The 21,250-nt window shown below is 35.6% G+C and overlaps 6 non-coding genes across 6 annotated transcripts; 3 read left to right on the forward strand and 3 right to left on the reverse strand.

Moving 5' to 3' along the window:
- Nucleotides 1-9,776: 9,776 nt before the first annotated feature.
- TRNAT-UGU (transfer RNA threonine (anticodon UGU)) lies at nt 9,777-9,848 on the reverse strand. Its single transcript has one exon. It is a non-coding gene; the product is annotated as a tRNA-Thr (tRNA).
- Nucleotides 9,849-10,195: 347 nt separating this feature from the next.
- TRNAT-CGU (transfer RNA threonine (anticodon CGU)) lies at nt 10,196-10,267 on the forward strand. The gene has a single exon. It is a non-coding gene; the product is annotated as a tRNA-Thr (tRNA).
- Nucleotides 10,268-10,781: 514 nt separating this feature from the next.
- Nucleotides 10,782-10,853, reverse strand: TRNAT-UGU (transfer RNA threonine (anticodon UGU)). The gene has a single exon. It is a non-coding gene; the product is annotated as a tRNA-Thr (tRNA).
- A 197-nt stretch (nt 10,854-11,050) lies between these two features.
- Nucleotides 11,051-11,122, forward strand: TRNAT-UGU (transfer RNA threonine (anticodon UGU)). Its single transcript has one exon. It is a non-coding gene; the product is annotated as a tRNA-Thr (tRNA).
- A 582-nt stretch (nt 11,123-11,704) lies between these two features.
- TRNAT-CGU (transfer RNA threonine (anticodon CGU)) lies at nt 11,705-11,776 on the reverse strand. Its single transcript has one exon. It is a non-coding gene; the product is annotated as a tRNA-Thr (tRNA).
- A 281-nt stretch (nt 11,777-12,057) lies between these two features.
- On the forward strand, nt 12,058-12,129 carry TRNAT-UGU (transfer RNA threonine (anticodon UGU)). The gene has a single exon. It is a non-coding gene; the product is annotated as a tRNA-Thr (tRNA).
- Nucleotides 12,130-21,250: the final 9,121 nt, after the last annotated feature.

A 21,250-nucleotide genomic window follows, 5' to 3' on the forward strand; every position in this document is an offset into this window, starting at 1 on the left:
CATTAATTCACATCACTATGTGTGGATGTGAACGGTCGTAAAAAGGGGTGCAAAAGGATTCTGCTGTTATTTTTATGGAGAGTTTTACAAGGGTTCCTTTTCGATTGCCATTTTTTTGAGGGAAATTTCATTAAATTTTTGTGCAGTTTTAGGACATTCGTTGCTTGTCCTTTGCAATGAGAGGGTGGAAAAAAAGTTTCACTTCAAATTGTATTTGACCATTTGCAAGGATGCGAAAGATAGCTGGGGTGATGTGAAATTCCTAGAAAATAATTGAGGGATTGTGGACATTTTGTGAAGTCCTTTTATATGCTTTTCAAGGACATCTACACTTTTTTTAAAATACCTCCGTTTGCCAACCTTAATATTTTAAGGAGTTTAGATGACCAAGATCTGAGTCAAATTGGTTAGAAAATATTTATAAAATCTTCAAAATAACACTGTGCGACAAAATTCAATTTTTTTAATAATTACAAAAAAATCTCCCAGATTTTGAAACTAAAGGTTACAATTTAAAAATTATTAGATGATTTTGCCGACAAATGTATACCCTCAGCCAATATTTGATTATTTAAATTTATTTTGACTTCTGTTATGATTGTTCAAATTGTTGACCCCCTATGGAGTAGGTTCCGCAGGAATGGGCCAATATTGTCCATTTCGTATCGGACCTAAATAAATATGATATAAATATTGCGTGGTGCCAGGTTTCGACTATGTTGGTTACTTCCTTCTCTTTATATGAGATATGTGATCATTTTTAGAGAATCTTAAAATGTGCTTGAGGTACCAGATATATATCGAAGTATTCTGAAGAGAACCGGATGCTTATTTCTGATTTTATGATCGTTTTGGTTATTCAAAACTTTGACCAGTTGTGGGGCAGGTAGCAGGAGGAATGGTCCGATTTTAACCATCTTTATTACAGATCCTGTGTTTATGTAAACATTGAGATGTGCCAAGTCTGAATGGAATCGGATGTCAATTTCGCGTTATATGAGCTTCATGGATGTTCAAAATTTTGACCTTCTGTGGGGGAGGTACCAGAAGGATTCCATCTTAACGCCAGATCTTGTGTTTATAAAAATATTGGAATGTGTGAAATTTTAAGACAATCTGATTTTTACATTACATTTTATTAGAGTTATAATTATTCCAAATTTTTACCCTCTGTGGGGGAGGTACTTGATGGAGCCGACCGATATTATGCGTTTTTGCACCTGACCTTGAACTGACGTAAATATTAGGATTTGTAAAGTTGGATTATTGCTTCTCCTTTGAAAATCGGATTATTGCTTCTCTTTCTGTAAAGAAAATATTTTTTTTTTTTTTGAAAATTTCGACCTTTTGTGGGGGAGGTGCTAGAAGGGGTGGACCGATGTATTTCATCTTGGCACCAGACCTTGGGTTAATAAAATTATTGGGATGTGTGTAATTTGAAAACAATCGGACTCTGAAATCACATTTTATAAGAGCTATCATTATTCAAAAATTTGACACTTTGTTGGGGAGGTACTTGATGGAGTAGACCGATATTGCCCTTTTAGTACCAGATCTACAACAATATCGGATTATACGTCCTCTTTCTGTGCAGTAAATTATTTTTTTGAAAACGTTGACATTTTGTGGGGGAGGTACCAGAAGCAATGGACCGATATTGCCCATCTCCGAACTCGATCTAAGTTTGATAATAATATTAAGATGTACCATGCTTGGACCAAATCGGATACTCCCTTCGAGAGTTATGGTGCGCAACAGCCAGCCAGACAGATGGACGGACGGTTGGACATCGCTAGATCGACTTCAAATGTCCAGAAACGAGACCAAGGGTCTAAAACCGTTATTTCGATGAGGCATATTTTGGCCGTATCAAATGATACCCTCTCTAGCCATATGGCTGAGAGTATAATAATATTCCACACTACATACCAAAAATGCAAGGATTCCGAGGAATCCTAACTCGAATATTTTTAAAAATAACAAAATAAGTGGAACTTTTTTGCCCTATTTTGCTTACCTCCCGATGTAAACTTTTTAAAACGCCGATACAGGTAAGATAAAAAAACTGCAACAAAGTCAAACGCCATATTTTTTTTCATTATTTTGAATGAAAACAAAAACTGTCGAAAATAGCATCAAATTTTAGAATAAGTTTAGATTCTTTCGAATTGGTCACCTTTGGCACGAAGTATGGCCTTCAAATGGCCAATGAAACCGTCACACGCTGCCCGAATTTTGCTCTGCGGTATTTTGACCCATTCCCGACGAAGTGCTTGCTTAAGGTGATCGACACTTTGGTACTTTTTAGTGCCAACCTTGCTTTCTAAAATACTCCAGACACAATAGTCCAACGGATTGGTATCCGGAGATTTTGGTGGCCATTGTGCGCTAGAAATGAAGCGAGGAACCTCATTTTGTGACCATTCTTGAGTTCTGAGTCCTGTTGGAATGTCCAAGGTCTGCGGCCAAAAAGTTTACGTGCATAAGGTTTAATACATTCTCCAGAATATTTTCGCGATAATATTCGGCTCTTATTGCGGCCCACACGCGTGATTTCTGGTGGCCAACCGAAGGTCGACATTTTCAGCTGACCTCTTTGGCAAGTAAACACGATTTCTCATTGGAGAAAATCAAATTTCGCAGTTCACCACTTTTGGCCAAGCAACTCTTTAGCTCCTTTGAGTTTATTTTCTTTCTGTTGCAGTGTAAGTTCTTGCACTTTTTGGAATTTCAATGGCTTTACCCCGATCTCATTTTTCGGTATTTGCCGAAGGGAATATTGCGATATGTTCAGCTCAGGAGCCATTTTTCGGCTACTGCGACGCGGGTTTCGATCAAGTAGCTTCTTTGTTTTTCGAACTATTGCTGCTGATGTTGCTGTTTTCTTCCGTCCACTTCCTTGACGTCGGGCTACTCTACCAGTATCACGGTAACGAGCGATGGTAAGAGACACAAAAGATTTATTGACATTTAAATGCTGCAGTGCTCTAACGAATTTGTGGTTTTCCAGCCGAATATAAAGAAATCAAGATTGAATTCCATCAAGAATAACTTTTTTCTGGAAAATTTTCACCAAAATGCTTTTGTACGCTTTTAAACAATATAATGAGCTGTCACTGGAATAATTTTAACAGCTGTCGGACGAGTGGCTTTGAAATGACAACAGTCTGAAGTTGGTTGCAGTTTTTTCATCTCACCCTGTATATAATTTTTTAAAATTTTTAAAGCCAGAAATTGTAAAAAATGTCAAATCTAATAGATTCTTGCAGATTCCGGAACAGAGCATCAGTCTATAATTTAGTATGAATTGAGATATAAATATAGATTACTTGGGTTCTCTACATTTTCAAAAATTTCCCAATTCCTTCGACGTAAGGATCTCAAATAAGTCAACCTTAGGAACTAATTAGTAGACTCCCCACCCTGAAAATTCTTCAATACCATAAAATACTTTAAACAAGTAAGCAAAGGCTATAGCCGTGCGGGGCCGACCATGTGATACCCTACAACACTACAATATGTTAGAAGCCCCCTTACGTCAAAATCTATTTTGGAAAAAATTTTCTGTTTTGCTGCTATATTCGTCAACGAAATCAGCATAAAAAAGCCAGAAGTTCTTCTCTTGTGTATTTCGGATATCGTCTGTAAGTAATGTTAGTATTTTTTCACACAAAAGTAGTGGTCCATTCTACCCGCTGTCCTAAACTCTAACTTCATGTGAGATTTCGTGTCATTTGTTTTACTTGTGATCTTTATAACTGCTGCAAAATCAGACAATTTTTAGTTGTTGGCCAATTTCAACCCCTAAATATATTGCGGACATCTATGAAAACAATAGGCCTAGCCCTTCTGAGCCTAACCCTACCATTATGAAAATTTTCGTGAGGATCGGACGATAATTGCAATTTGTATATAATAAACGCAACCTGTGTTGTAAGGTGAAAAAATATTACAAAATATATAATTCAATATTTTAAGTCAAATTGAAAAAATCGCATGCGATAAAAAATATGAAAAAATAAGAAAATTTCACAAAATACTACAAAATCTGTATTAACATCATTTTTGATACCTTTTTATGCGATTTTTTTAGATTTTATTCCTTTATATCAAGAGGGCATTCTGAATTGAAAAAAATTGTCAAAATCGGTCCAGCCATTCTTGAGATATAAGCATTCTAACTAACATCCCCTTCCTTTGTATATATACATTATATATATTTCGCTATATATAACCGATATATTTACTATCAGCATCTACGTAACGGAATTGACCTGTTCGTCTATTTGTGATTTCGCCGGGATTAAAAATATTCGCGGTTTAATGGAAAAATTGACTTTTATTTAACACAAATGTTATGATCTATTTCACCCACTAAATATTACCCGATGACCATCGAAATTGGAAGGCTTCTGGCCAGCCCTAAGCTCTAGCCCCATGCTAACTTCCGCTTCGATTGATCTATAATTGTGACCTGTAGAGTAACTGTAAAATCAGGATTTTTTTCAGTTTTTGGTCCATTTCAATATTATGCGATCATCTCCAAAAGAAATAGGGTTCTATTCTGACCCTAGCCCCACTTCCATTCTAAATTTCGTGAAGATCGGACCATAATTGCGACCTGTAGAGTGATTACAAATTAACATGGACAGACGGACGGACGGACATACATAGCTAGATCGACTCAGCTCGGCGAGCTAGGAAGATTCATATATACTTTCCTATGTGGGAAACCAATATTTCGAGGTGTTACATATAGTGTTGTAGGGTATAAATATTAATAATTTACTCGATTTTTTGCTGTTATTTTTTTATCCTACCATATTATTATGAAATAAACAACAGATCATTTATTCCAAAAAAATTATGTTTTCTTTGAATACCAAATTAGAATTCGGTGTTGGTTTATATTGGTATGTGTTTATGCACATACCAATATAAAAATTAAAATATTTAAATTTGTAACGCCAGAAATTGTAAAAATTTCAAATCTAATAGATTCTTGCAGATTCTGGAGCAGAGTATTTTTTTAAATTTAGTACGAATTGAGATACAAAAATATAGACTTCTTGGGTTCTCTACATTTTTAAAATTTCCCAATTCTCTCGACGAAAGGATCTCAAATAAGTCAACCTTAGAAACTAATTAGAAGACTCCCCACCCTGAAAGTTCTTCAATGCCATAAAATACTTTGAAAACTTTTAACATTTCAAAAGATTGAAGGAAATATATTTATACCCTACAACACTATGTGTTGTTGTGTGCCAGAATTTATGTAACACCTCGAAATATTGGTTTCCCATATAGGAAAGTATATATGGATCTTCCTAGCTCGCCGAGCTGAGTCGATCTAGCTATGTATGTCCGTCCGTCCGTCTGTTCGTCTGTCCGAAATTTTGCACGAAGGTGGGGTTAGGGTCAGAATAGAAGCCTATTTCTTTTGGAGATGATCGCCAAATGTTTTGGGGTTGAAATGGACCAAATACTGAAAATATGTCGGATTTTGCAGTAGCTGTACAGGTCGCAATTATAGACCAATCGACGCGGAATTTCGCATGTAGCTAGAGTTTAGGCCGGGGAAGAAGCCTACCAATTTAGATGGTCATCGGGTAATATTTAGCGGGTAAAATAGACCATATCTTTTTTGTTGAAAAAATTCGAAATTTTTCATTAAACCGCGAATATTTTAAGTCCCGGCGAAGTCACAATGCCATGACAAGGTTACTTCTGATCTTTACATTGATGTTAAGATCCAACAGATCGAATATATAGCAAAATATGTGCGATATATATGTTTATCAAAGAAGATATGCTTGAAAAATCTCTTATATGTCGAGAACGGCTGAACTGATTTCGACAGTTCTCATTATATCAGAATGGCCTCTTGACAAGAAAGAAAAAATGTCTAAAAAATCGGATAAAAGTATCTCTCTAAAGATGAAAATATTGATTTTGTAACATTTTCTCATATTTTTTTCAATTTTGTCATATTTTCATTTTGAATTAAACATTTGGTAATATTTCTACAGCTAACAAAACTAACTAGTTAGGATATCAGGATATCATATACAGATAGCATTTATGGCCCGATCCTTACGAAATTTTGTATGGGGATAAGATGAGCGTCAGAATAGAAGCCTACTCTTTTTGGAGATGATCGCCATATATTTAGGGGTTGAAATGGACCAAAAAACTGAAAAAATTGTGTAACGCTGATTTCGTTGAAGAATATAGTCAAATGTCTGTATATATAATGTATTGGTTCCAGATCTAGGAAGACCATTTACGTGCAACATTTACCAATAAATTGGAAATGAGCAAATTAGTTTAAGTTGCTATTATTCGAAAATTAGAGAACGGAACCTGATGCTTTTCTTTTATTATTTGTCACAATATGTTGTGGAATTCTTTCGAGTATCTCGCCTATATAATCTGTATCGTTTATTATAGTGTTGTAGGGTATTCAACGGTCGGCCCCACTCGACTGTAGCCTTTGCTTACTTGTTTTTCTTATTTATTACAAATTTGAATAAAGTTTTCTAAAAAAACCCAGTTTTTTTCTTTTCCACGGAAATTGAATATTATTTTCTGCTAAAAACATGCGCCAATTACTATCACCTCCAAGTACAAGTTTCCATTATATTCCATCTTTTAATTTTGCTGATTTGTTCTTTTGTTTTTGCAGTTGGATCAATGTTTTGAATTTCAATCATGGCCCTCATTAGTACGAAGGAGGTAGCATTCTCTCATTTTACCAACATCTGTTGGTGTCCTGCTGCTTTTCGGACCAAACGCGTGGTCAGTCTTTGTATTCGAAATAAATCCTTTCGACCGGCATCGTGGCATTTTTATTGTGAAATTTATGAAGCATTCAAAATGCATTATTGCATCATGCAGGCAGAACGACCGAGTTTAACTCCTCTCTGCACCAACTCTATTCTATTGGCATGCTGCAAGGAAAAAAGGATTCCTATAACAACGTTTTTCTCTTGCATTCCAAATGTATGGGCGTAAAATCTTACACTTTTTTCAGATCTTTGATGAGGAGATGCAGCCACACAGAATTTCTTATTTCAATAGAATCATTGGGCGATCTTTGTATCTCTTTCTCTCTCTCTGTGTGGAGAGGGAAAACCATGCCAGCCTCCAGACGTCATCGCTTATGAGCGTAACCAATGCTACCCTACCTACCAGCAGCAGCAGTTCAAGCCTTTGAACACATCACACAAACAATTAATGATTTAACCATATGTCCCAGTCTGACCACCATTGCCACCAACTCGTGTGTGTTACTGGAATTCGACTCAAATCTCAACCATTGATCGGTGAGTTTAAAGTCTGGTCATTGGAATTATTTTCGCTTGTCTATTTTAGTAGCCCAAAGTGGTTTTGGAATTTATCCACTTGTTAGGGTTGCGTTTCGTTACATGGAATAAAAAATTGTTTCCATATGGAGGCAATAAATTTCAACTCAAGTAGGGTTTTATCCCTTTTTTAAGCCGTTTCGGGAATGTCGCAATGTGTTATAATTGCTGTCATTTAACCCATGTGCGGCAAAGTGTTTCGTAATGTCCTATTTTGCATATGGTTACGAAATTGTGGGATAAAAGGATTTTCAGATGGGAATGATTAATGTTTCCACAGAAGGGATGTTGTTAGAAGAGAATCATATGTAAACAGTATTTAGGGGATTCGACATCACCAAACAGAGACCGAGTTCGAATATCGGTCAAAAATATCAAAATTCACAATTTTTTTCCAACGGTCACTCTCATAGCTGTCCCACAAAAGTAAATTTTTGGTAAGGGAGTACCAGATCCAATCCAAACTTGGCAAGCGATGATATTTAAAACAGGCATAGGTCAGACTTTAAAAATTACAATATTGGCACTCTTTTTCTCAGGCCCTTTGTGGTTAAAAAACTACGCTGTGCGACAAAAGTAGAGCTACAAATATGACACAGGTGTATTGCTGTTTTGAAAGATAAGTAAAATGGGGCGGAAAAGTTCGGTACATTTTTGTACCCCAGACGACATAGTGGTAAGGGTATTATGTCTCTGTGCATTTGTTTGTAACATGGAGAAGGCAGCGAGATAGACCCATAGTTACTTTTGAGGATCTTCATAGAATCACTTTCTGAGGCAATTTATGCATGTCAGTCCGTCCGACCGTCACATTTATACAGGTCACATTTTTTATTCGATTGAGATGAAATTATGCAAACAATATTTGTTTGGCCTAAGTACGAACCTTATTGAAATTGGTGATAATATGATCAGATTTAGATATAGCTCCAGTATATCTTCAATTGTGCACCAAATGCCCAATATAAGTCCTAATGACCTGAACTTTGGTTCATCCCAGCGACTTCAGTCTAGAAGCAAGCACATCAAATTTGGAGAAAATCTGCTCCTATATATATGTTTCATCCGATTTGGGGTCTTAAGTCCCTCACATGCGTAATATGCACTCCACAAGACTGATATTTGGTACCGGACATCAGATACTGCTCGAAAATACCTCTCTCAAATTTTATCAAAATCGGTTCAGATTAGGACAGAGCTCACATATATATACTTTTACCCGATATAATATTTATTGTGCACCAAATGGCCAATATCAGCCCAAATTATCTGAATTTTGGCAATTACGACCAAATGCACGTATTTCAAATTTAGTGTATATCGGTTCTGATATAGCTATAGCTGTCATATATATGTTTTATCCGATTTGGGACTTAAAGTCTTTCACAGTCGTAATATACAATCGAAAAAAATTATATTTGATACCAGATATTAGATACAGACCAGAAATAACTCAGGATTGGATATAGCTCCCATATGTATCTTTAACCGATTTCGGATCTATTGTGCACCAAATGGCCAATATCAGTCCAAATGACTGATTTTGGCACATCCGTCCAATTTAAGTCTGGAAGCAAGTACATCAAATTTAGTGAAAATCGGTTCAAATGTAGCTATAGCTCCCATATATATGTTTCATCCGATTTGATTTTTAGGTCCCTTACATTCGTAATATGCATTCGACAACAATGATATTTCGTACCAGATATCAGATACAGCCCGGATATACCTCCGCCAAATTTTATCAAGATCGATTCAGATTTGGATATAGCTCCCATATATAGCCTCAGCCGATTTCAGGTTAATTGTGCACCAAATGACAAATATCAGTCGAAATGATATGTTTTTTGGCACATCCGACCAATTTCAGTGTAGAAGTTAGTACATCAAATATATATCCTTAATCCCATTTCAGGTTTATTGTGCAAATAATGAATTATATCAGCCCAAATGGAGTGAATTTGGGGACGTACGTTTCCCTTTTTGTGGAACTCGGCTCCGATATATATTTTTTAATATAACCCTTCTCGAAACGATATAATGAACTCTATAGCAATGTTATTTGGTATAAAAAATTAGAATGTCTCCGTTACATTTAGTGAAAATCGATGCAGAATTGGATATGCCTCCCATACTTTAGTTCCCTTTGATCACCAAATTATACCTGCTCTAAAACCAAATGTCAATAGGTGGTATGATGTAGGGTATCATATAGTCGGCCCCTACCGACTTTTGACTTACTGATTTTATACTCTTTTAGTACGAATTTCCAAAAACTATTATTTGGATATATTTTTGCGGGACCTGCAACATCATAAAGCAGTTAAAGAGGATAAATCATACTCTTACCTTCTCCACTTCCATGCTGCAACTGTGGTAATGGTCATTGCTTGAAAAAAAGGATAACGTCCTTGCCTCCTGTGAGGATTGAACTCACGACCCCTGGTTTACAAGACCAGTGCTCTGCCACTGAGCTAAAGAGGCTCTGATGGAGCAAATTATTAAAGATATTGGTGAGTAGTCTAGGTTACAACCCTATCAGGATCTTCAAATATTATTTTAAGATAATTATTAGAACTCATCATTGATTTTTGTCTCCCCCCATCTGTTATCATATTGAAAATTCTGGGACAATGTTCGATAGTATTTCTTTTATCATTTTATCAAACATCATTTGATAAGATTTTTTTTTCTGATAAAATAGACCATATGAATCTGATGTTTGGATTTTTTCTTTTTAACAGAATTGTGGTTCATGGGCCTCATATAAAATGGACCATATGTAACGACATGTTTTTTGGAGATTGGTGGTGGAAAATTGGGTTCCATGGGCCTCTTTAGCTCAGTGGTAGAGCACTGGTCTCGTAAACCAGGGGTCGTGAGTTCAAACCTCACAGGAGGCAAGGATGTTAACCGTTTTTTCGTACTATGAAAACTGCCGCAGTTGAGGAAAGGAAGAGTAGAAGGAAAAGGTTAAGCTCCTCCTCGATGCTTTGCATTCAGTTTTTTCAAACATCAAAGGGGTGTCGGAATCAAGGTCAGAATCTGAAAATTAAGCCGGAGTTGAAAAGTGGAAAGGGTATTAAATTTAGATATTGAAAATAACAATAATTTTCTACTGTTATTATAGGAACCTACCAATACTTCAGCCAGGACACTGGGTAACAAAATAATGACATTGATTTTCCACCTAATCCAATGTCTCAAAGAATTTGCAGGCCCTATTGATGTAAAATAACTTAGGTTTTAGATAGATTCTGGCCTTCGAACTTCTAGAAAGGGTAAATTTTGGAAGCTTGTCCCGGAGTCTTAAAGTTAAGCAACATTTTTTTCGTTTACAGCATTCTTTGATGAGTCTGTATTTCCGTATAAACTTCCAGAAACCTTATTTCGAGGAACTGAAAAAGGAATTTCAACTGCCTCCTGTGAGAACTGAACTCACAACCCCTGGTTTACAAGACCAGTGCTCCGCCACTGAGCTAAAGAGGCCCATATAAATTGTGATTATTTTAAGTGAAGTTATGTATCCACTTTGCCTATATTTCAATTACATCTTAAAGATTTTCAATATAAGATACCTTTCGATATAGCCAAACCTATATATTTTCAAAATCGTAAAAATATATCTGACATATATGGCTAAATGTTAGATATAAATTTCCTTTATGAAATCATACTTTACATGGGCCTCTTTAGCTCAGTGGCAGAGCACTGGTCTTGTAAACCAGGGGTTGTGAGTTCAATCCTCACAGGAGGCAGTTGAAATTCCTTTTTTCAGTTCCCTAGAATCAAGTTTCTGGATGTTCATACAGAAGAAATACATACTCAAAGAATGACAAACGAAAAAATTGTTTCATTCCTTAAGACCCCGGAACGAGATTCAACCCTCTCTAGAAGTTCATAATCTAAAATCTATGCTATTTTACATCAAGAGTGCCTGGAAATTATTTGAGATATACCTTCCCTTTTCCAGTTCATAAACATACGATTTCTGAAGGTTTTATATAGACATAGTGATGAATCAGAATAATCAATCCCGAAACGAACTTTAACATTTGTTGACCTCCCTAGAATATCTTGCCAAAATCCAGGCTATTTTACATCAAGTGTGCCGGTAAAATTTCTTCAGAATTCACATTTATACAAAACCTTGGAATAGAGGTCCGTTTTATTCTTCACCATATGAGTATGACCCCATTATTTCAATAGAAAGATGTTGCTATTTTGAATAACTATACAATATTCCCTTTACGATTCCAGCATAAGAAACTGACTCTGGCCTCGAATCCTTCTATTTACATCATTTTACCCCCGCTGTGTCTGAAAAAGTTAATGGTAGTTGCCTCCTGTGAGGATTGAACTCACGACCCCTGGTTTACGAGACCAGTGCTCTACCACTGAGCTAAAGAGGCCCATGAAGCCCAATTTTCCATCGGAAAAATCCAAGCAACAGGTGGTTATACATATGGTCCATTGTTATCAGGAAAAAAATATATCTTCAAATGATGATAGATAAAATTGATAAACAAACTACTATCGAACATAGACTTGGAACTATCAATTTGATAACAGATAGGGAAAGACAACAATCAATGATGAGTTTTAGTACAAATCTTAAAATTCTACATGCAGATCATGATAAGGTTGTAAACTAGAAAATTTGTTAGTATTTTTGAGAAATTGTCACATCAGAGCCTCTTTAGCTCAGTGGCAGAGCACTGGTCTTGTAAACCAGGGGTCGTGAGTTCAATCCACACAGGAGGCAAGGGCGATATCCTTTTTTTTTCTTACAAAGGACACTGTCACAGATGAGGAAAAAGAAGAGTAGAATGAAAAGGTCGATTTAGCTCTAGGTGATTTAGCTCTGAAATAATTGTCTTAAATATTGTCAAGATTGGTTCAGATTTGCATATAGCTCCCATATATTTCTCTATCTGATTTTAGGTTTATTGTGCACTAAATGTTCCAACGGAATTCAGCTCAGAGGCAAGTACTTCAAATTTTGGTGAGAATCGGTACATATATATCTATAGCTTTCATATACATATATGTTTTATGCGATTTCGTGGTTAAGTTCCTTACATGCATTATATGCACTCCACAACAAGGATATTTGATACCGGACATCAGATATAGCTCGAAAATACCTCTGCCAAATTATATCGAGATTGGTTGAGATTTGTATATACCTTCGGTAAACATCTTCATCCGATTTAACGGTTATAGTCCACCAATGAAGATATCCTTTTTTTCATACAAAGACCACTGTTGCAGATGAGGAAAAAGAGGAGTAGAAGGAAAAGGTTGAGCTCCTCCTCGGTGATTTAGCTACGAATATTGGACCAGTATTGACAATTTTCTGTGGGGCGAGTTTGTGTTCTCTAAGTAAAAACTGTGTTATATTTGGACTTGTAATGCTCAAATCGCCTAAAAGGTGTGGCCAAGGACACCTACCATCTTACCTTAAACCTTGTGACATGAAAAACTGCCTCTAATTTTAAATATTTTTACTGAATGTATCTTACCCGCTATGGGCCACATAATTGAAAATGTTCGATTCGATTCAAAAGCCAACAAGTTCGGCCGGGTCAAACTTTGAATACCTTCCTGCATTTGGAATGAATTTGGCAATTTTCAAAAAACTAAAATTAAACCAGTAAAGAAAGTCTTAAAGTCGGGCGGAGCCGACTTTATGATACCCTACACCACTTTGCTTATTTAGTTGAGCTCCGCATAACAATTAAAAGTTTTTATGGGAGAATTCAATCATACACGCTATGATTATAATTATAATTTAAAGTTCAAAGGACTATATATGCCGAAGCATTTGTATCTTTTAAATTCGGACCTGTATTGCACATTTGGCGCAAAATTAATTTGAAATCAGATAAAGATATATATGGGAGCTATATCCAAATCTGAACCGATCTCGATAAAATTTGGCAAAGATATTTCTGAGTTGTATTTGATATATTTCCCTGAATATCGTTGTTACGGAGTGCATATTACGGCTGCGGAGGACAAAAATAACAAATCGGATGAACAATATATATGGGAGCTATAGCTATATCTGAACCGATTTCGATGAAATTTAGCATACTTATTTTGAGGTCCAATCTGATCGTACGTGCGAAATTCCATACTATTCGGACTGATATTACACGTTTGGTGCACAATAAAATGCAAATCGGACGAAGATATATATGGGAGCTATATTTAAATTTTTACCGATTATCTCCAATTTCAATAGGGTTCGTCCTTGGGCCAAACAAATGATTTGTGCAAAATTCCATACTATTCGGACTGATATTACACGTTTGGTGCACAATAAAAAGCAAATCGGACGAAGATATATATGGGAGTTATATCTAAATTTTGACCGATTATCTCCAATTTCAATAGGGTTCGTCCTTGGGCCAAACAAATGCTGTTTGGAAAATTTCATCTCAATCGGATAATAAATGCGACCTGCATTTTGTTCAAAAGAATACATGGACAGACGGACGGACAGACAGACGGACTGACATGCATAAATCAACTCAGAAAGTGATTCTATGCAGATCATCAAAAGGAACTATGGGTCTATCTCGTTTCCTTTTGCCTGTTACAAACAAATGCACAAAGGCATAATACCCTGACCACCTTGTGGTGTAGGGTATTACAAATAAATAAGCTGTAAGTTCGGCCAGGTCGACCCATCATTTGGAAAGAATTTAAACATTTTTCAAAAAAATAAAATCCTCTAAAAATTCTGTTAAAATCTTATTGAGGCCTATACGAAGACGTGGACTTGCATAGGCAACTTTCGTCATAAGCCATTACAATATTCCAATACGAAACTTGAAAAAAATCGGTGAATAATGTAGCTAAAATCTTCAGAATACCGAATATATGGAGGTACCAACATATGGGAGCTATAACGAAGAGAAGGGAGCGAAGACCTGGAACTGTATAGATAATTTTCTGTTATAGGCTATAGTACCCATTAAGAACTCCAAATTTGAAACAATTTCGGTGAATATTGTACCTAAAACTGTCAAATTACCGAATATAGGGAGGTGCCGTTCTGTGGGGGCTATACAAACACGTTTGCCTGCATAGAGAATTTTCTGTGATAGGCTGTAATATCCATTACGAATTCTAAATACGATATTTGAAATAACTCCCGTGAATAATGTCGCTAAAATCATCAAAATACCGAATATTGTGAGAGGGGGGGTGTGTATGCGAAGACATAGACAAGCCATAGGCTGTAGTACCCATTACGAATTCTAAATACGAAATTTGTAACAACTCCGGCGGTTAATGTCCCTAAAATCGGTAAAATACGGAATATAGGGAGATACCGTTATATGGGGGCTATACGAAGACGTAGGCGTCCATACGCAATTTTTTGTCATAGACTGTAGTAACGAACTTTATATACGAATTTTAAAACAATTCCGGTGAATAATGTCGTAAAAATCATCAAAATACCGAATATATGGAGGTTCCGTTGTATGGAGGCTATACGACATCGTCCACCGATATAGATAATTCTCCTCCAGGGCATTAAGTACTCACAAGGAACTCCTTGTGTGGATTTTCAGACAATACCATTGAAATATGTGGCTTAAATCATCAAAATGCCGAATATCGGGGGTACCGTTATATGGGGGCTATACGGTATAAAAACAAGCAATTTGGGGTTCTGAAAACGGGTCCACAGTTGCTTTCAAAAAAAAAAATCTAAAGTGTTACATTTCGAACTAGCCATTTATTACCTCTGTGATTTCAACTCTTCCTCAGAAATTCCAAGAATCCATGTTCCAACCAAAAACATCCTTGCCGATCCAACAATGGCATTGCAATTTTGCGTCCATTGATATAACCAGCAGGATATGGCAACAACGCCCATGTTCTCGCTTTTGTTGTTACATAATTTATGAGCTCCTTCCATGGCCTTCTGCTCTGTTCTCCTTTCTTTGTTAACAATTGCTGGCTGGTAGGATTTAACCAATGTTTGCCTTTCCCACAAAACAAGGACACATCGGTTGTCACTACGACGTTGGTGTCATCATCATTCGGACATTCTTCGTTGCATTACCCTTTTGTTTATCTCTGACTTTATAACAGGGCCATCTAAACAACCAATGATTGGACAATGATCGATGCTGATCATAAAATGATTATTGTTTATCTACATTGCATTTTGTCTCTCTGGCCAGGACAACATTCCACCAGACAATGTTGTCGATTGGAAAACAGTAGGATGAGAAAACAAAAACACACACACACAGAGAGTCAGAGTCACAGTGACATTGTGTCTATAACTCATAGAAAGGATTTCATTCGAATTTTGTCTACAGACACAATGTACTGTTAGTTTTTATCGTTGTTATCCTTTCGTTTTTTTCTTCCACTTTTTTTTTGTCCTTTAAGGATTCTCAATAAATTACGCAAAGTGATAAATGTTTGTGGAACAGACAATTGTCTTCTCTTTTTTTGTGTGTCTGATTCCATGAATTTTTAAATATTTGATTGCAAAGAGATTGGAAAAAGGATTTTATTTTGAAAAAAAAGGGAATTTTTTAAATTAGGAAGAAATAATTGTTGACATTTCTGCGGAATTTGAAATTGAAAAAAAAAAAACAAACAATTTAATATTGTTTCAAAGGAGGAAATGTTTCCTCATTTTTTAATACGACCATAAATTTGGTGTCATGAAGTTGAAAGTATTAATGGCAGGGTTTATCTTAATTCTAGTTAATTAATGAATGGAGATTCGAAAGGATGCAATTCAAGGTATAAAAACTCTCATTGGAGGAAAGAGGTTAAAAAATGAAGAAATAATCCTGGAGGCCTCTACTGAAGACCCCCAAAATTATTCAAAGAAGGCATTGTTCCTTGATTTTGATATGGGCTTATCTATGTATAAAACTAGTAAAATAGTATCAGTCGGTTTTGCCTCAAGATGTTTACCCCCAGCCTTGAGTTATGATTATTCAAACTGTTGACCCTTTATGGGAGAGGTTCCGAAGCAGTTGGCCAATATTGATCAATACGTATCTGGCCTGATAAAAATATTACAACGTGCCAGATTTGGGCTATATCGACTACATCCTGTACTTTATATGAGAGATATGAAAATTTTGGAAAATGTGGAAATATGCATGAGGTAACAGTCATAGCGGAACCAAGTATTCAATTTTCATACTTCGAAATCTACTGCGAAATCTTAAATTCCGATAAATTCCACATTCATATCAGATTTCTGGTTAGGATAAATGTTTAGATATAGCAAGTTGTAAAGAATCTCCGACTTGTTTCGCAAGTTATGAAAGATATAAGTATTAGAAATTGCGACCCTTTGTGGGTGGGGTATTGTATTTGCAAAAATATTTGTGTGTGTGAAATTTTAAGAGATTTGGATGCTTATTTCGCTTTCTCTGAGCGTTTTGTTTTTCAAAATCTCGACCCTTATACCTGAAAAAATGGTCCGATCTCTACCATATTTAAAACAAATCTTGTGTTGATGGAAGTATTGAGATGTACCAAGTCTGAATGGAATCGGATGTTAATTTCGCGTTGTACGAGCTTCATGGATACTCGCAATTTGGATCCTTGTTAGGGAGGTACCAGAAGGAGTGGACCAATATGTCCCATGTTCACACCAGACCTTCGGCTAATAAAAATATTGTTGTATGTGTAATTTTAAGAGAATCGTATGCTTATTTCGGATTTTTTAGTCGTTTTGGTTATTCAAAATTTTAACCCTTTGTGGGGGAGATAGCAGAAGGAATGGTCCGATCTCTACCATATTTATAACAGATCTTGTCTTCATAGAAATATTGAGATGTGGCAAGTCTTAATAGAATTGGAAGTTGACTTCGTGTTTTATGAGCTTCATGAATATTCAAAATTTTGACCTTTGTGGCGAAGGTACTGGATGGAGTGAACCGATGTATTCCATCTTGGCACCAGACCTTGGGTTAATAAAATTATTGGGACGTGTAAAATTTAAAGACAATCGGACCCTTACATCACATTTTATAAAAGTTCTAATTATTTAAAATTTTGACCCTTTGTGGGGTAGGTACTTAATGTAGTGGACCGATATTGTCAATTTTCGCACCTGACCTAGCACTGATGCAAATATTGGGATTTGCAAAGTTGGAGCAAAATCGGAATATTGTTTCTCTTTTTTTTGTGCAAAAAAATTTATGAAAATTTCGACCTTTTGTGGGGGAGGTACTGGATGGAGTGCACCGATATATTCTGACTTCACACCAGACCTTAGATTAATAAAAATATTGGGATGTGTGAGATTTGAGGACAATCGGAGTCCTACCTCACGTTTTATAAGAGTTAAAATTATTCCAAATTTTGACCGTTTGTGGGGTTGGTACTTGATTGAGTGGACCGACATTGTCCATGTTCGCATCTGACCTAGCACTGATGCAAATATTAGAATTCAGAAGTTGGAACAAAATCGGATTATCCTTTCTCTTACTGTGCAGTAAATTATTTTTTTTTTGAAAAAGTTGACATTTTGTGGGAGAGTTACCAGAAGTTGTGGACCGATATTGCCCATCTCCGAACTCGATCTAATAATGATAATAGTAATAATATTAAGATGCACAAAGTTTTGATCAAATCGAATACTCCCTTCGAGAGTTATCGTGCGCACTAACCAGCCAGACAGACGGACGAACATCGCTATCGACTCCAAATGTCCTGAAACGGATTTGTTCCAAAGAGACCTAGGGTCTAAAACCCTTATTTCGATGAGGCACGTTTTGGCTATATCAAATGATATATACCCCATGAGGGTATTAAAATTGTAAAAGATATGTGACTGATAACCTCTTCAACGCGCATAAGAAACGGTTTGGGCTAGAATCTTGAAATTTGGCATAAAGGTTTGTTTTATGGAGATTATTACTAAAATCTACTAAAATTACAATTTTGTAAATTAAGGGCCACAATTTTTTTTCCGTGAGCCATAATAGAAACGATGCCTCAGGTAAGATAAGGTTTTTTTTTGAGAAATAATAGTTAATATATGTGAGGCATAGCTCTACCTTAACCGATATTCACCAAAATTTTAAGCACTTGCTTTTAGTCTAAATTATGTCAGAAGTGCCAAAATTTTTGAGCTCCATAAGTTATCTGGTACCAAATATCAATTTTGTGGAGTGCATATTACGAATGTGGAGGACTTAAACATCAAATTGGATGAAATCTATATATGGGAGCTATAGCTATACCTTAAACGATAGCTATACCTGAACCAAATTTGATGTATTTGCTTCTAAACAGAATTCGGTAGGATGTGCCCAAATTCAGTTCAGTTGGACTGATATTGGCCATTTGGTGTACAATTATGCCGATATCGGACAAAGATATATTTGGGAACTATACCTAAACTTGAACCGATTCTTTCAAAAGGGTTCGTCCTTGGGCCAAACAAGTATTGTTTGGAAAATTTCATCTCAATCGGATAGTAAATGCGACCTGCATTTTGTTCACAAATATACATGGACGGACGGACAGACGGTCTGGCATGCAAAAATTGACTCAGAACATGATTCTATGAAGTTCCTCAAAAGTAACTATGGATCTACCTCGCTTCCTTCTCCATGTTACAAACAAATGCCCTAAGACAAAACACCCTTACCACTATGTGGTGTAGGTTTTAAAAATAGTGACCTTTGGCCTTTTTTTTTTAAAACATAGTAACCCTTTGTAAATTTTGAAGCAATAGAATCCAGTCAGTCCAGTTAATCACTTAATGTTTCACTAATATAGGCTATCCTCTTATTATCCTTTTCAAAATGTCTTACGTCTTTACTGGATTAACAAAAGTGTAAGATATTGTTTTTTTTATATCACAAAAGAGCCCATTACCTTTGGTATTTAATCCCAAAACTTCAAAAGCTCTCTTCTCGAATCATCCTTCGTATGTCCTGTTAATTTGATGATGTTAACAAGTTAAACAATGTTAACATGTTTTTTAATCAACAAAACATTTCATGTTTTCCATTAAATAATTTACACACATACTGTCATATACTCATATGTTCTCTCACACACATATATATGAAACTGAGATAATACCAAGAGATATGCTGGAGGAAACATTTAGCTCATCATTGTCCTTGCTACAAAACAAGGATACTTTGTGAAATGTGTAAATTTAAGATAATTGACAAATAAAAGAATTTCAACAATTTTTATGATGTCCTTACAAAGACGAATGCTTGGAGAGAGAGAGAGTAAAAAACGAACAGGACATCACTACCCCAAAAGGAAAACAAGAACATATTATTTTCCGGGGCATGATGGTATATATAGAACTACTTGTACTTCCATCATTGTTAATACACATTTCCTTTAAACCCCATTCCGGGGAAGCAACCACCTTTTGGCTCCCATCTCCCCCACTCCCAAACATTCTAATCAAAAAATATCTTTTTTCAGTTTTGGGGTAAAGGAACAACAGAAAAAAAAAAACACTGAAAAGAATTCCGACTCCACTAACAACCAATCAAATTGATGTGTGTTACCATTGTATCCAAGACCATGTGAACGGACAACTCCCTCTCCCAGCATTGCAAAGTGAATTGTAAAGGAAACAAAAGCCAACTGAAACTTATCAAAATTTTGCACTTGTTTTACTCATCCTCCAGATTTTTTCCTTCGCCAAGTGGACAACAGCAACGACCTAATGACACACTCAAATAGGCGAACACACGTACGCACAGCCAAAACGTAAGACAAGACGTAACCTAATGCTGAAATATCCACTTCACGATTTTCATTTCAATTTCAATTATCCTTAAGCATCCTTTTCAAGGATATTTTCTTTAAAAAACAAAATCAACGGAGAGAGTTTGCGAGAGAATGGGACACATGTTGGCCTGGACAAATGTTGCTAGGATACCCTTTCTTTGAAAGCTAACTTTGATAGGCTTGATATTTGATGCTTTATTTGTAGCGTTAAATTCATTAGAGGAACGTGAGAGTAGGTGTCCCTTCAGTTATTCAGAAAGGCATTCAGATGCCTGTGATAAGGGAAACTTTAATTTTTTTTTGAAATTTTCCATGAAAATTAAAAAGCGTTGGAATTTTTTTTATCGCGAAGTTTAAATGTGCGAAATTTGAAAGAAAATTGCCAACTCAATTCTCATTTTATTAGAGTTGTGTTTATTCAAGGGTTTTTAAGAAAATTCCCTTCGAAGTTAAACTTTTGCTATTTTTTTGGTACATATTAAGTTTACACATTTCTTTTGTTCGGGAAGACATAATAAAATTTGATTTCAAATATTTCTTCCTTTTGACATGGTCCAAAAAAATTGCGAATTATGGAAGATTTTGACTCAGATAAGAAAGGTATAAAATTACCTTCCTGTTTTAATTTCTAAATTTCGAATGCCATTTTCTTAACAACTATTATACCTAGATATATAGTTTATTCTGAGACTCATAGTGAAATTTAGTGTAGATTATTTCCTCTTTTAATTTATTTTGTCTAAAACGAAGTCTTATGTTAGTTTCATGCATAAACTTGAAAAAAGATCAAAAAAAAAAAAAAGGAAGAAATTATTTTTGTATTTTTGGGAAAATTAAAACAAATATTTTCTTGATATGTAACGAAAACTGAGATTTCTTTTCTTTGGTAACCCATAGTGAAATTTAATGAGGAATAGTTTTACCTTTGACATAATTCTTCTAAAATGAGATGTTGTGGGAGAACTTGGCAAAATTTCAAAGAAAGTACGAAAAAAATTGTACTTGTGAAAACCTTGTTTATACTCAAAATCGGACTTGTGGGAGTATTCCAAAATGGAACTAATTGAAAAATTTTGAAATGGTATCCAGTACCCCTTAAGATCCTGAAATAC

This window comes from Musca domestica, unplaced genomic scaffold (genome assembly GCF_030504385.1).
Source record: "Musca domestica strain aabys unplaced genomic scaffold, Musca_domestica.polishedcontigs.V.1.1 75, whole genome shotgun sequence".
Lineage (NCBI taxonomy): Eukaryota > Metazoa > Arthropoda > Insecta > Diptera > Muscidae > Musca > Musca domestica.